The sequence below is a fragment of the Canis lupus genome, chromosome 25 (genome assembly GCF_003254725.2).
Source record: "Canis lupus dingo isolate Sandy chromosome 25, ASM325472v2, whole genome shotgun sequence".
In the NCBI taxonomy this organism is placed as follows: domain Eukaryota; kingdom Metazoa; phylum Chordata; class Mammalia; order Carnivora; family Canidae; genus Canis; species Canis lupus.
The window spans coordinates 50181358-50196782 of NC_064267.1; positions in this window are offsets into that span (position 1 = coordinate 50181358).

A 15425-nucleotide genomic window follows, 5' to 3' on the forward strand; every position below is an offset into this window, starting at 1 on the left:
ATAATGACAAAACGGGGACCCCCTGGGTGGCTCAGCAGTTGAGCATCTACCTTCAGCCCAGGGCATGACCCCGGGGTCCCGGGATCGAGTCCCGCGTCCCGCGTCCCGCGTCGGGCTCCCTGCATGGATCCTGCTTCTCCCTCTGCCTGGGTCTCTGCCTCTCTCTGTGTGTCCTCATGAATAAATAAATAAAATCTTTAAAAGAAAAACCACAGGTATTTCTTGTTCTCAGACTTTATAATAGAGTAACGTGAGTTCTTAAAATTCCTTGAAGTAAACAATAGCACCCAAAAGGATGTGGCCCCTGTAGGTCCTGAAAGGACACACTAGAGTGTAAAAGTGAAGAAAACACTGAGAAGGTAAATAAAGGGGGACGGTCACAGGCAAGGAAGTGCACCGGTCGCCACGAGCATCGTGAGCAGAATAACATCTGGCACAAGGAGGAGACTCTCCGCGTGTGAGGGAGTCTATTCCAGACTACGCGGTACCCTGCAGAAGCAGACGCTCGGGAGGGCTGAGGCCAGGCTTAGCTCGGGTGCATCAGACAAACAACCAGAAAGCCTGATTTCAGAATTAGCCTCAGATCAGGTAATGTTGCCGACCTGCTGGCCGGTCTTCTCTCTGAACCTGCTGGTCCCCAGCACGACCTCCGCAGTCCGCGGTGGCTCCGGTGCAGAGACAGCAGCAGAAGGAAGGAGGCCGCAGACAAGCACCTGCCGCTCACCTACCCCCCACCCTGGCCCCCCGGCGGGAGCGGGTGAGGATGCGGAGCGTCAGAATAACATGGTTTACGGCCGACTTGAAGGGCTGTTATATTCAGGACCTTGGAAGAAAGGGAAGGGCCCACAGAAAGTTTGGAAAAAAATGATCTGTAATAGCGTAAGACAGTCCACGGTATCTCCAAACCGGACATCATCGATTCCCCAATTTCCTAAAAGCAATGGGACCAAAGCATCGAAATCGGTTCACATCAGCTAAACGGGACTCCTGACCGTGTGGAAGAGAGGAAAGCGCTCTGCTAACGAGCTCCCACGTCGGCGAGCAAACCAGAGCCGCGGTTACAGACCTGGGGTGGGGGTGGGGGGTGGGTGGGGGTGAGGCCAGCAACGCCTCACGCACACGCGGGACTCGGCCAGACGTGTTCACGGGTGCTTCTAAATGCTTTTTTCCCTTTTAGCCGAAAAGGAGGGGAAAAAAATAGGTAAGTATTAAACTCAAAAAGTCAGGAAATATATTAAGCCCACTGGAGGACAAGCAGAGGAAAGAAAAGGGAACTCTCTGTGTCTCTCATGAATAAATAAAATCTTAAAAAAAAAAAAAGGAAAGAAAGAAAAGGGGAGATCCCTGGGTGGCTCAGTGGTTTAGCACCTGCCTTTGGCCTGGGGCAGGATCCTGGAGTCCTGGGATCAAGTCCCACGTCGGGCTCCCTGCATGGAGCCTGCTTCTCCCTCTGCCTGTGTCTCTGCCTCTCTCTCTCTCTGTGTCTCTCATGAATGAATAAATAAAATCTTTTAAAAAAGAAAGAAAGAAAGAGAAGGGAAGAATCTATTTTAATTAAGAAAAAGAACAGGATTGATCAACGGAGGCAAGAGCTGGCTGGGGGCAGCCACAGAGTAGGGAGCACATCCAATAAATGGGAAAATAGGGAACCCACGGCCACCACTGGAGGGATGAGAGAAGGTACCGACTACAGAGAGAGAGTCAGCAGGTGGCAGGGGAAGGATGGGCAGCACCATAAAGCACCTACTGTGCGCATCCCTGCAGCGGCCTTCCTGTGGCTTCCGGTGCCCCCGAGCCTTCCCGGCTCCTGAGAGCTGCTGCGGGACAGCAAAGGTCAGAGTCTGCGGCAGAGGGACGACCGTCCGAGAGACCGGCCAGTGGAAACAGAAAGCCCAACATGGTCACGGAAGCGATCTGGGGATGGCTGGAGCCGTTGCAGGGACACCGACAGGCCCCGATGCTCCTTCCCCCGCCTGCGCCTGCAACTCTGCAAGGGGCTGGGCTTTCCCGAGCTCTGTAAGCCGGTGCACGGCAGGCCCGGTGCTTCCCTGATACCACAGGGCCCTGGCAAGCGTCGCACAAAGGGAAGCCACCTGCCGCCGGCCTAACCTGTTTTTACTATAGTCACGAAATTCCAGCAGCGTGCTGGCAAGCAGAGCTGGGCGACACGCGCACAAGCGCACGTGCCGCGCACCGTCCTCCTCTGTTCCAGGGCTGGGAGGGGAGCTCGCCGCTAGCAAATCTATTAGGACGACTTGCGGTGACAGCCCGGCCGATGCTGAAAAGCTTCGACTGAAAACTGCGCCAGTGTTTTATACATTTGTCCCCCCAGAGAGGTGATTTGGTTTAACGTGATAAATAATCCCCGTCTCAGCCAACAGCCTACAGCAGCCCTGCAGCCGAACACGAGGGTCGGTCCCATCCCGCTGAGGTCAGGATGGAGATGGAGCCTCCTGAAAACGCACTGGTACCCACTACACAAGGGGTAAAGGCATCGACAAAACTATCCTTGTTTCCACATCACGTGGCTTTTAACCTAGAAAGCCCGGGAGATGATTACAATCGATCAAGGGATTTCAAAGCGAATATTAAAAAAGTAGTCATCCCATATCCCAGCAATTACTAATAAGAATGCTCCATGCTGAAGAAACATCCTAACGCAAGGATCCCAATATCTCCAAATTGATGTCAAAAATTCACTGAATTGTCTTCGAAATCTCACCAAGTCTTGCTTTTCTTAAAACGGGAAGAAATAATTCTTAGAATCACCTGAAAATATGAACCGATGGGAATAGCCATGAAAATTAAAAAAAAAAAAAAAAAAAAAGAAAAAGAAAAAGAAAAGGAGACCAATGAAGAGGACTTGCTAGTTTGGATTGACCGTAAAAATGAAGATAGGAAGAAATACGAAGAACAGGGAGCACCGCCTTGGTCGTCGATGGGGCGGCGCAGAAACGATACAGAAAGCGCCGAGGCACACCTGAGGGCACCGGGATGTCATCGGCCAGGTGAGGGTGGGCTGCTCAGTGGATGATGCCCAGCCCCTGGGTTGCACGTCTGCTAAGGAAGCAGTGAGGCCTCTTCTTCCTGTGACCCCAGGCACTGAGTTTCCGAGGGACGTGGCGTCGGGGGCCTGCCTGCGGGTCCTGCAGCCCCTGGCTCCCTTCCCGCGGACTCGAGGGATGCTGCAGGCAGATCCGCTCACCGTGGCCCGCGAGCGACGCCTCCGTCCAAGATTGCGGCTGACATTTCCCCCACGGGGCGGGGGTGGGGAGGGGGTGTCCCTGCGGGCGCGGTGAGAATCTGAACCACATCTGCCCGCCCCGGACACCGCTACGACGGCTCCACTCTACCCTTTGCTTTCCTTAAGGAGAATTCTTGACGACTTTCCCTGCGGCCATCACGGTGGGAAACCAGAGCATTCACGTAGAAACCCCGATTTCTGGCTTCTCTTGGAAAACTGGAAGATCTGGGGCAAGCTGGCTGGATGCCGCTGCGAGCCCCCGTCGGGCAGGGCACCCTGCGGCACCTGCCAGCGCCCCCGCCCCTGAGCCGGCTGCCGCGGCTCCCCTCCCGCCTCCCTCCTTCCTGTCCTCCCTGTGGCCGCTGCCCGGCTCTGTAAGGAGCCTCCCGTCCTCTCCTGTTCCACCTCCAGCCGTGGTCTGCCCCTGCCTCCCCCCCACCGCCCCCTGACTTCCGTCCCCACGCATCCGGGTCTGGCTGTCCTGCAGGTGCCAGGGACCCACCTGTCGCTGGTTTCTGGGCACACGTTTTCACTCCCGCCTCTTCTGCACTTGGCAGCGGGGGCCCCGCCTCCTGTTCTCGCCGTCCGCCTGAGCGCGGACACCCGCCTCACATCTTCCACCGTCGTGCCCGTCTGACCACCCCTGGTCCTCCCTGTCCATCTGCGGACCCCACTCAGGCTCCCCGCCAACGACTAGACCTCCACGGCCATGGGGTTCACACCCCTGTTCCTCTCGGGAAATGGCGCATGGTCCACCCCCCCGTCCAGGACAGGAACCCAGCATCCGCTCCACTCGTCTCTCTCCCCCTGCCCACCCGCTACATGAGTACAGAGTCCTTCCCATGCACATCCTAAATGTCCCCAGAAGCAGGTCTCCTGGGTCCACACTGTGGGCTTCCAGCACTGCCCCCCGTCCAGGCTCCATCACCCCGACCCTGGGTCACGGCCACTGCCTCAGCTGGCCTCCATCCAGTCTTTCCTGCCCTCACCTGGTCCCGCGTCCGCCCGCAGAGAAAGGCGTGTGAAACCCCGTCCCAGCCCCGTCCATCAAGCGCCCGTGGCGTGAACCCCAGGCCTCTTGTTCCCACCCCTCATGAGCTGCGGCCTCCAGCTCATTACGGGCCCCAGGCTGTCCCGTCCACGGGCAGGATGGGCCCGGACACAGCCTCCTCCTGAAGGTTTCCCGCGAGCCCCCAGCACTGCCACTAGATGCCCCCCCAGAAACGGAGACTCCCGGGGTGTCTTCCAGGCACCTGCCTTCATTTGCGTTCGGGTGGAGAGGGCAAAGCACTCTTTCGGAAAGAGACGGAGATGAGGAGGTGGTTTCTGTTGGGCTGGCGAGGCTGGGGACCTCAAGACGGCCGACCCCAGGCCAGCAACCTCCCAATAAGGCCGCCTTGCCGCCCTACCCTTAGCGCACAAAGACCTATAACCCTTGCCCTAACTGGAATGCCGCCCTGCCCCCATCTTCCCCGCCAAGAACTGTTCAGACCCCCCTGCCGGCTACCCCGGCGCGACTTCCCCAGCCAGTTTCCCTGCTCTCTCCCTCCCCTGCGGGCCACGGAACCTCACCCAAGAGTGTGACCCATTATTCTGTATGTTAGTAAATTGAACACCAATAAAAAATAAATTTAAAAAAAAAAATAAAATAAAATAAAAGCCTGTTTCGACCGTTTGCCTGGCCTCTCCATTCCATTTTACTACCGATCGGATTAAACCTGACAGTTTCAGATGCACTGGAGTGGAGGTGCCTGTGGACCGGCCGGGGGCCTCCCGCCCAAGCCCAGGGTGTCCGAGCTCACGGAGACGCAGGGCAGGGTGTCACCTGGGGCTCACCGTGTGGTCACGAGGGCCTGCTATGCGCAGTCCTTGCGTCAAGGCGACTGGGATAAGTCGGGAGAGAAAGCTGTCTACACCTTCCGCCCTGGTGAAGAGCAAGTTCTAGTGGAGGCGGAGAAGACCGGCCACAGAGACTAGCCACCCCAGAGAGGTAACTGTTAGCATGCAGGGAGGAGGGGGGGCAAGGAGCTGTCGGGCCGGGCCGGGCGGCTGGGGCGCTGGGGGCTGGGCAATCAGGGGAAGGCGAGCCTGGGGCAGAGTCTTGAAGGAGGTGGTGTTAGCCCCCAGGAGGCTGCCTGGGCCCAGGGGCCGCGTCTGGACCCCATGGAGGGCAGCGTGGGAAGTGCACGGAGCAAGAATCTAAGCGTCAGCATCTAAACAAGAGTCCTCCGGGAGGTGACTTGGGGGCCGGTCAGAGACAGCGTCTGGGAAACCCGCTCAGGCCCCAAGGTACGAGCTGCAGTCGAGGGAGGAGCCGCAGGGCAGGGAAAGCAGACGGAACCGAGAACATGCCCCTGTCCCTTTCCACGCTCCTCCCCGAATTCTCAGACCCACCACGTCCCACCCGGCCCAACGTGCAGGGGTGGGGGCTCCGCCCAGCTGCGAGGTTGGGGTGGAGCGTGGGTTCTGCCCAGGAGTCCAGCCTGGCACTGGAGTCCGGGCTTCGTTATGGGTTAGGGCTGGAGCGGCCCGATGCACCTGCCCAGGGGCGCCAGTCCCACCCTGACCGGGAAACCGGCCCACTAAAGGGTGGACACCGCCCCTCGCCCTTCGTCCACCGGGCCCCGCAGAGCGTGTGAGGGACGCAATCTCCGTGTTTTCTTTGAATCCCTTTGCACTTCTTGCAGCTCCCCAAACTTCCCGGTGTTAAGGCAAATGTGTGGTCATTTCTGGCCTCATCAAAGACAAGGTAAGAGGTTTGAAGGAGGTGGAGGCAGAGAAGGGGAGAGTGATGGGGGGGCGAGGGGCAGTCGGGGAGGTGGGCAGGGCAGGGACGTCCTCCCCAGGCTGGCCCGTCGGCACCCTGATGGGGGCAAGGGCAGCGGCGAGGTGGCACTCTGCAGGGAGCACCCACTGCGGCCCTGCTCTCCCACCAGCCGGGAGCCCCCGCTCTGGATGGCAGCAGACTGGGAGCTGGCTGGGTCGACGCCAGCCGGAAAAAGTGGCCCCTTCCGAAACCTTCCTCCATGCCCAGGTTCAGCAGACCGCAGGGTCCTTGGGAGGACAAGGGCAAGGGGGCCAGGCTGGCAGGGCAGCGGGGCAGAGAGGCAGAGAGCGGGGTCCAGGCGGCGCTGGGTGGTCTCCGGACCCTGGGGCCCTGCGGCGGGGAGGCCACAGCATCTCACGGGGGTGCACTGGGGTGGGCAGCGGGAGGCGGGGCTGTGCCCCTCACTGGAGGCTTCGGAGCTCAGGGGGAGAGGGGGCCGCTGGAGATCCGGGGAGGGTGGGGGAAGCGTGGGGGAGGAAGTCCCCCCACGCCCACTTGGGGCCAGGGCCAGGGCCGGGCGGCTCCGTCTGGGCCTCACGCCTGCCGCCTCCCTGAAGGAGCGGGTCCAGGCTTCCTAGACGCCCCCTCGGCAACAGGAAGGATGCCAGCAGCCCTACCTGGGACGGCTGCAGGCCCACTGGCCTCCCTTCTCTCCGACACCCTGAGGGGCCACCCCGGAGCAACTGCCGGCTTAAAGGAGGCGCCAGGGAGAAGGGCTGCTGGCTCCCGTCCCCGTCAGGCCCACGTGTGGGGGCCCCAGGGCCCAATTACCTGCCACGGAGCTGTGACTGCCCCACGCCACCAATTAGCACAGAACCTCAGGCCCGCGGGCCCCTGGGCGCCGCCACTGGCAGCCTCTCCATGACCAGCCCCGCGCCTGCCCATGGTCCACCCCCCCCCCCCGTCCACTCAGCCCCATCCACATGGTGTGGACCCCTCGGACCCCCTATGCCTCCCTGCAGGGCTGGGGGCATGACCCCTGCCGGGGACGCGGGACTTTTCAGGCGCGGCCACCATGGCCTGGTCCGGGGGTGCACTCAGGGTGCCGCGCTACCCCAGAGCTCGTGAACGTGGTTATTCACGCGGGGACACGGAAATCCGAGTTTCTGGTATAAGATAAGAACTTTTCCCACAAATATCATCAACCTAAACTCTAACAAAGGTCCCTCTGGGAACCGTCTCTCAAGCTGGCGGAGGACATGGAGCAGCCTCGAGGCCTCACTTGTTGGGGGGCGGGGGCCACGCTGGAGGGCCACGGAGGTTGGGGGGATGCAGTGGGGTCGGGGCCACGTTGGAGGGGCACTGAGGTCGGGGACGCAGTGGGGTCAGGGCCACGTTGGAGGGCCACGGAGGTCGGGGGGCGCAGTGGGGTCGGGGCCACGCTGGGGCACACGTGTGACGTCTTCGCGGCTCATCTCCCTCACACTCGTACAACCGGGCGCCAGGCGTGCACTCAGGCCCTTTCTGGCCGCCCAGCGACCCTCCTTGGGGAGCAAGTGCCTCCCACACTTATTTGTTCAGGTTCCCTGGATTTCTCTCATCGTCTGTAGGAATTTTCGGCCTCGTGTCTTTAGACATATTTTGTCCTTTACACGTAGCGCGAGTCCGCTCTCTCACTGTGTCTTCCCTCTTCATCCGCTCACTCATTTCTCGTGCTGCACAGGAGCAACAGCTCCCTGGGCCCCCGCCGGTCTGGGTGTCCGTCCCTCCCCAGCCCAGCTCGCGGGACGCAGGCCAAGGGGACCCCTTCCTCCCTCCTGGGACAAGTATTAATTAGGCCAAGCCTCTAAACCGCATGCGGTTAATCTCATCCATTGGCCCTGATGGACGCACAGGAACCCAGATTCAGAAAACCAGCTCGCGGTACCGCCTGGGAAGCAGTTCACGGCTTCGGGTGGACGCGGGACCTCCGCTGGCCCGTCACACCGTCGGGAAGACGCTTTCCTTCCCCTCCATCGACAGTCTCCTTGGCTCATTTGCTCCTTTGGGGGGGGGGCACTAATTTTTAACATCCCGTTTAAGAGATGTCTGCTTTCTCTGAAGTCATAAAGACGCCTGCCGCGTCTTGTTTCCAAGCCCGTCTGGATCCCCTTGTTGCAAAACATGCATTCCCCTCTCCTCAGGCTTATCGCTGCTTCTCTCCACCTGTCGCTGATTTTAGCATGAGCTTTTCCATCTCGGGAAGGGACGCGAGGTCGGGCCTCTGAGCGGGTCTGATTGCTGGTGGCCAAGGCCAGCCTAGTGCGGAGCCGGGGACCTTCTCAACCACCAGGCGGCACGGCTGCATTCCCCGCCAGCTCCGGGTGTCCTCGTAGGACCTGGGCCCCGTCCGCCCCGTCAACCCGCAGAAAGTCGGGCACAAAGGCTTCCAGCGTCGTTACAGTTTCTTGCCGAACCTCTGGTCTCAGCCCCGCTCCCAGGACCACCAGTCAGGACAGGAAAAGTCGGGGGAGAACCGCATCTTCCCCAGCACCTCCGCTCATGATCCCTCAGCAAAGGGGGGGGGTCTCCCCGGTGGAGACCCTCCCTGGGCCTCCCTCATGCTGGGTGTGAGTGCACACCCATGGAAGTGTGCAAGCCAGCCCTCAAGCCCTGTGCGCTCCCCACTGCCTCTTCCAGCCCCCCATCAAGCCACCACTCGGAGTACAAAATGCACGCCCGTTTGATGAGCCCGCTCTTTGGCCGCCGTTGGACACCACGGGCTGGCCGCTGCGACGTGTCCCTGGTGTGAAGAAATGTCACTGTGTGGCCCAAATGGGTACAGCATCGTCTTCCCAGTCCTTTCATACCACCCCGAGCATTTTCCTCTACCTTCGGGTATGCCGGGCGTCTTCTCCTCTCGGGACCGTCCGTAGGCACCCGGAGGCATGGGCGGGTGTGAGCGGCTCGCCCCACGACCACCTGCAGTCAGTTCTGCCTCCGAGGGTGCGACAGGAATGTGTGGATGCTCAGCCCACCCCTGTGCTGCTGCGGCCCCATGGCCACTCCCTCGATGGTCTCCTCCCCCTGCCGAGCCCCTCCAGTGAGCGCACCAGGATACCTGTTGGGTGCCTCCGATCACCCTGCGGCCCTGAATGGTTCTCGAGAGGGCCACTGACATGTCCTACTTTAATGGGCCCCAGGCCTCCTCAGAGCTTTCTGTAGGGCTGCGCCCCCCACGGCCAGCCCTTTATTAGCCAATCCCCCCATTACCCATCTCCCGGCCGCACAGTGAGCGAGTGAACGCCCCAACTTGGGGGCTTTGTCGTCCGATCCTTCCATCACTGCCCAGAACACAGCATACGACCCTGACTTCTGAGCTGCTTGGTTCTCACCTTCCTCAACCAGGGCTTTTCCACCAGTTGGTCAAAGGGTGGCTGAGCTTTGCAACCGGTGGCAGTCTGGCCACCCTGAACTACACCTAAGTGGCTTACGGCTGGTCAATAAAGAGCCGCTCACAGGACACCGGCGAGCGACAGTAGGATCTGGGAGTCATCAGCTGGCTGTCGGCCGCTCCGGTCCTGAATGCGAGTCCCTCCTCATGCTCCCCAGGCCTCCTGCTCCAGGAATGCACCATTCCTGTTTAACCACGGAGCTCTTCCAGGCACAGCTCTCCTGATCACTGCTTCTCTGACACCACCCAAGACATTCTGGATATTTCGAGTTTCAAGACACTTTAGGTCTCTGCCTTTGCTTGCATTAATGCCACTAACAACCTAACAACCCGGCAACTGTCTGACAGAGGGCATGCACCGCTCGGTGGCCCCAGAAGCATCCAGAATTCCAGTGTGTGCCGCTAGGCGGCACTCGTGGGCTTTAGCTGTGAGCTCCAGGTTGGGAGCCTGTGAAAACCGCAGATCCTTCCAGAATTGTGTGTGAGTGAATCACCAGGGCCAAGAGCAACCATAGAGCTCCTGCTTTTTGCAGTTCAGACGCAGCAGCCTGCTGTTGTCCAGACCCCCCTCCAGACATGGTCTCCTTTGGGTGGGGATAGAAGTCAGCAACGCTCCCGGGTGTGGGATGTGCTGCTTCCCAAGTCCAGTTCAGTCATGCATGAGCTTGTTCCTTCGTCCCAGGGTCAGGCTGTGGCTGCAGCTTATCCTCAGTCACCCATGGGACATCACGGGTGGCTTCCGACCGTGTTATTCCTAAGAATCTGGCCATTTGCGTGGGCCCTGCGGTCTGTGCTGGATTTGTTGACAGGTACCAGCCCTGTCCCTAGGCAGTCCCAGCTGGCTCTTCGAGTTTCTGACATCCATCCTCATGGTATCAACTCAGTGTTTTTTTTTACACTCAGACCTGCACCAAGTCCGCATCCTTTCTACCAAATTATGACAGTAAGTTGGCGGATTCGGAGAACTCTGGCTGTTTGCAAATTGGGATCCTTTCACATGAAGGCAGCCTATGGCCGACTCCTTCCTGAGACTGAGATCGAGAAAAAAGCATTTGCCAGACATACCCCAGAGTACACATCTCTTTCAGCTTGCAGCATTTTTCACACCGTTGAAGTCACAATAGGAACTGCTGGTGCCACTGGTGGTACCCCTTTATTCAAGCCTGGATGGCTTGTGCATTAAGCTCCCCGGTCTCAGAGTCCCCCCCAATTTTTTCTCTACCCTCTGGCCATTTCACCCACAAGTGTGTATAGCTGGATCTCCAACCAATGGCTGAGCCAGAAGACCCTGACCCTTTGTCATCCCTCATACTAAAGACTGAAAAATATCCATAAGACTAAATACTGCAACACATTTCTTTTTTTTTTTTCAAATTTTTTTTCTTTTATTTATTCATGATAGGCACACAGTGAGAGAGAGAGAGAGAGGCAGAGACATAGGCAGAGGGAGAAGCAGGCTCCATGCACCGGGAGCCCAACGTGGGATTCGATCCCGGGTCTCCAGGATCACACCCTGGGCCAAAGGCAAGGTGCTAACCGCTGTGCCACCCAGGGATCCCCTGCAACACATTTCTGAAAGGAAATAACAAAGACCTAAAGTTAATGGAGAGATATGCCAAGTTCATAGATTAAATTTTCCAATATTATTGAGATGTTAATTCTCCCCAGAATTGTTTTATATATTCAATAATGCACTCAAACTAAAAATGCCATTAGGATTTCAAAATTGAAAATTTTACTCTAAAATTTTTACAGAAAAGGAAAAGTCCTACAAAAGCCAAAAACATTTTTTATAAATTTATTTTTTATTGGTGTTCAATTTGCCAACATACAGAATAACACCCAGTGCTCATCCCGTCAAGTGCCCCCCTCAGTGCCCGTCACCCAGTCACCCCCACCCCCCGCCCTCCTCCCCTTCCACCACCCCTAGCTCGTTTCTCAGAGTTAGGAGTCTCTCATGTTCTGTCTCCCTTTCTGATATTTCCCACTCATTTTTCTCCTTTCCCCTTTATTCCCTTTCACTATTTTTTATATTCCCCAGATGAATGAGACCATATAATGCAAAACCATTTTTGAAAAAGAAAACAACATTGGAAAATGTCTACTACCTGATTTTAAGATCTGCTATAAAGTTACAGTAGTCAAATCAATGTGAGATTGGCATAAAGATAGACTAATAGTCCAATGGAACAAAATATACTATAACCTAAAAATTGACCATGTATAAAATGATAAGTTGATCTTTGAGAAAAGTACCAAGGTAGGGAAAGTAGTTTTCAACAAATGATCCTGAAACAATGGAAATAAGAAGGAAGTCTCTTAAGGTGAATATATGTGTACTGGGGGGGGGGGGAGGAAGCTTTTAATATCTTATGAAATATAATGTCTTCTGTAGATTTTTCTTATTACAATATTTTAGGGCAATCTTATTGAGCTTTAATTTATTAAAATACACCCATTTTAAATGTACAGTTTTATGAACTTTGTTGAATGTATATAGTTGTGTAACATTACCACAATCAAGATCAAACATCCCATCGTTCCATAGAATTCCTTTAAGTCCATTTGCAGCAAATGACCTCACCCACTGTCTTCGGAAACTATTGATCAGTTTTTGGCCACCATAGATTAGATTTGCCTTTTCTAGAATGTGATGTGACCGGAACCAGGCAGGATGGCTTCTGTTGATTACCGTAACATTTTTGAGATTCATCCATATTGTTGTATATATAAGTAATTTGTTCCTTTTCATTGCTGAAGAGTATCTCATCTTATGGATACACCATACTTTTTTATTGATTTGCCTGTTAATTGGCATTTCAGTTGTTTCTGTTTTGACCATTATGAACAATGCAGTTATAAATTTGTGTATAAAAAAATAAATAAATTTGTGTATGTGTCTCTGTGTATACAGAGGTTTTTATTTCTCCTGGATAAATACTTAAGGAGTGCAATTACTGGGTTATATAGAAAATGTATTTTGAGCTGTATAAGACACGGACAAATAATCTTCATACTGGCTGTACTATTTTACATTCTCAGTGTTACAATGGATTGTAACAACATATGGGTTGCCAATGAGCACATGAAAAGATGTTCAACATCATCAGTAACTAGAGAAGTTAAAACCAATAAAATATCTCACAGTCACTAGGATGAGTAATATTTTAAAAAATGGCATTACTCCATCTGGGTGAGGAATGCAGAGCAATGTTAGAGGGTTTTGTTGCTCTGAATCCTAATTCCTCTGATACTGATAATGTTGAATATCTTTTCGTGTGCTTATTGGCAACCCATATGTGTCAAGAACTGAAGGACCTGAGATTTTATAAGCTTGTAAGTTCATGGTTAGGTCTGCCGTGGCTTCATAGAGGCTGAAGACATGAGGCTCCTAGATCAGAGACATAGGATTTCGTTACTCTTGACATAGTCAGCAGAATGATTTTCCTACTTGCATCAATTTCCCCTTGTCCACTCCCCAGTACCACAGGGACGATGTTGAGTGGCCCAGGTTGCATACAGAATGAGTTAACACCTCAACCAAGAAACTACTAAGACCCCAGTCTTTCATAAGGGGTTGGGGGGGTACACTTGCCTAGGCCGAACAGCATGCAAACCTGCCTTTATCATTATAAAATTTCTCTTTTTATTTATTGAGTCTCTTCTTACTTTAAAGTACATTCACCTGATACTAGTTTAACTACACAAGATTTCTTTTGTTTAACTTTATGTAATGTACATTTCCCCCTCACTCCTGCTTTCGTCTTTTCTGCATCCTTATATTTATGGAAGGTCACTTGTAAGGAGCTTATAGGGTTTTTATTTAGCCAACATAATTATCTTAGTCATTTATTTATTTATTTATTTATTTATTTATTTATTTATTTATTTTTAAAGATTTTATTCATTTATTCACGAGAGACACACAGAGAGAGATAGAGGCAGAGACACAGGCAGAAGGAGAAGCAGGCTCCATGCAGGGAGCTCGACACGGGACTCGTTGCAGGATCAGGCCCTGGGCTGAAGGCAGGCGCTAAACCCCTGGGCCACCCAGGGATCCCCACAAATGACTTTTAAGTTTTTCATTTTCCTGCTATTTGTTGCTGGTATATAGGAAAACATTTAATTTTGTATAAGTTATATCCTATGGCCTACCTAAGTTTATTCATTAGATTGAATAGTTTTGGATTGTAGATTCCTGATTATTTTATACATAGAAACTCATGTTATTTGTGAATAAACATTTTAATGATTTTTTGTTCATTCTCTGTGTCTTTTATTTCTTTTTATTGTCTTCCTGACCTTGCTCAAACCTCCAGCACAGTGTTAAATGAAAGTGGTGAGAGCAGATACCCTTACCTCATTTCTGATGTCAGAAAAAACATTTTGTTTTTTGCCATCATGTATGATATTAGCTATAAGTTTGAAGATGCCCTTCTCAACTCAAGTGAATATTCCTACTTCTGAGATAATAACTTTGAATGGGTGTTGATTTTTTTTTTGTCAAAGATATATTTTTTCGGCATTTATTGAGAAGATCATATTTTTTTTCTCTTTTTTCTGTTAATATAGTGAATTACAATGATGAAACTTTTAAATGTTCTCCCAATCTTGAATTCATGGAATAAACCTCACTTGATCGTAATTTGATTCTCTTTTTGTATATATGCATATTTTGGCTAATATTTTTAGAAACTTCTGTGAGTATGTTAATGCAGGATTAGTCTGCAATCTTTTTATCTTTTGATGTCTTCTTTATGTTTTGATAGCAATTTCTCTGAAACCATATGGACCTAGAATTTTCTTTGTAGGAAGATTTTGTTTACAAATTCTATTTATTTAATTGAAATATGGCTATTGAGATTTTCTATTGTGCCTTGTGTCAGATTTGATAAGATGAATCTTTAAAGTATGTAGACTTTTCATCACCATTGTCAAATTTGTTGGCATAATATTCTTACAATTACCAAATCTTCAAGAATAGCTGTCACACAGCAAAACAGATGGATAGAAAAACATATTTATATATAGAGAAAGATATATATTTCTTATACTTTTTAAAATTGCCTTAATAAAAAAATAACAATTTTTAGCACATCTAGAAGTCCTGCTGCAAACAAGCAATATCATTGGTGATTATAGGCTCAGAGGCTAGAAAGTTCATATTACATTAGAAAGGCAAATTATAGCTTGAGGCCTTCATCTGTAATTGGAATAACTGCGAGGTCCTTGGAGGAGAATATCCTAGGTGGAGAGAACTTGGTGTTGGCTTGAAGAAGACTGTCCCATGAGGAAAAGAAATAGAGAGAGAGAGAAAGAGATTATATCTTGAAAAGGCTGGATTATATTTTGAAATGGTAGCTAAGACATTGAAGAATGGATTTGTGGAAGAACGGGTACAGCAGTTGACCAGCTGGTCTCAGGGGTTCCTGGGCTCAGGGTCGCTCTCACTCTTTCCAGACCCTGATTTCCTCTGTCTATGACCTTCTCTGGCTAGAGAGTCTTTGTCTACACAGCAGAGAACAGCTGCCACCAGTTTCCATGCTCCACATTTCCTATTTCACCCCTTTGGGCAGTTGTGAGTTGCTCTTCTGGTCCTTCTAAAGCTGTTTTAAAAATCCTGGGGGGGAGACCTCTAATTGCCCCATCCTCTATTTGGTGCCTTCTTCCAACAAAACAAGAGTGACCAAGATTCTGAATATGTAAGAAAGTGGCAGCATTCATTCAAAGCACATATTCATGGGAATATGGGGTAGGCATGCTGAGCGGAGGAATATGGGTGTCACAAAGTACCCAGAGTAGTTTCCTTGGAAAATATTTTCTGCTTACTCTAAATGTTAGGTTCCTGGGACTTAGAAGAAGAGAGAATCCTAGTGGAACAGTTCCCTTTCTTTTTCTTTTCTTTTCTTTTTTTTTTTTTTAACAGTTCCCTTTCTAAGCAACGTGGTACTAATACTAACCGTGTAGGTTACATTAGGTTT